This window comes from Lupinus angustifolius, chromosome LG10 (assembly GCF_001865875.1).
Source record: "Lupinus angustifolius cultivar Tanjil chromosome LG10, LupAngTanjil_v1.0, whole genome shotgun sequence".
Classification (NCBI taxonomy): domain Eukaryota; kingdom Viridiplantae; phylum Streptophyta; class Magnoliopsida; order Fabales; family Fabaceae; genus Lupinus; species Lupinus angustifolius.
Window position 1 is genome coordinate 8,451,330 of NC_032018.1, and position 1,444 is coordinate 8,452,773.

A 1,444-nucleotide genomic window follows, 5' to 3' on the forward strand; every position below is an offset into this window, starting at 1 on the left:
CTTGATAAACAATATCTTGATTAAAACTGTCTAGATGTTTAGTTTATGTCTTGATTCTACATGTTTATTTGTCTCTTGATTTAAATGAATTGTGTTAAAATGCAAAATGATATCTCATGATAAACCCTTTTTTTGTGATTACATATGTTTAGATTAATCCGTTAGAATGCATGCATAAGTCCCAAAGAGTTGAAACCTTTCTGCTTGTTACAAACTTTTTTTTACCGTGTTTAATCGATTAAGCAATAGTGTTAATCGATTACCTGGGCATCAGTTTTTGAAAATTCATTTTTCATATGATTTTAATCGATTAACCATGCCCGTTAATCGATTAAAACCAGCAGTTTAAGTGCATACAGCACTTCGGTTTCACGCTTTTTCAGTATTTTTCTCCATTTCCTCTTACTTTTAAGTCTCTCTAACTGTAATACAACTGACCCAAGTGCATTAATCTAGATAAACCTCACCCCTAACCCTCTCTAACCTCCTAGAAATCTCCAATTTCATCCATATTTCACTTCATTCTCATTTTCCCCAAATCAAAATCCTAGGTTAGGTTTGCCACATTCCTTCTCGGTTTGGTCCAACATCAATTCGGTTTCTGCATAACAATGGAGCAAAGTCGCCCAAAAAGGTTCAAAACTCCTGCCAATCGTGGAAGAAGACCGGAAGCTGGCTCATCCTCCACTCGGGACCGTGGTGACCCATTCTTCTCGCTCATTCTACAAGAGACCCGTTTGGCTAAGTTTCAAGGACGAAAACCCACGTATGTAAGGTATGTTGATCTAACCTGGATGGCGGAACAGAATTTCAGTTTCCTGCATGATATGGAGGCTTAGGGAGCCGTTAAATTTCTAGAATTAAAGGGACAAGTTTACCCTGCTGTAGTTAGGGAATTTTATGCAAATTTCATATATAAGGATGGTAAATACTGGTCTATGATTTCTGGTAAATTGTTTGAGATTAGTGATGAACTTTTTATGAATGTTGGTGGGTTATCATCTTCGGGTTATGGAATAGGAGACTGCTCATGGGTTAAGGATAATTTTGATCCTACTGAGGTGTATAAGTCATTTCTTAGAGGACCTCATTTGTATATTCAGGGTCAACTGACCAAGGCTGGGTCATTATTTGTTGAGAACAGGCTGCTGCATTATATCATCGCTTACATTCTGGTGCAGAGGAACACAAATCATGCACAACCCATTGTGAATGATTTGTGTTTCATGTACGCTGTTAAGAATAATGTGATGATTAACTGGCCTGAGGAAATATTGAAGATTATGAATAGTGTTTCTCTATCACAGTCAAAGCTGCTTCCCTACAGTATCTTTATCTCACGGATTGTGGACTATTTGCATATTGACGTTTCTGACATTATTATTATTGAGTATACTGATAAGGATCATCTGGTTGGTGAGAGTCTGATTCATAAAATGGGTAT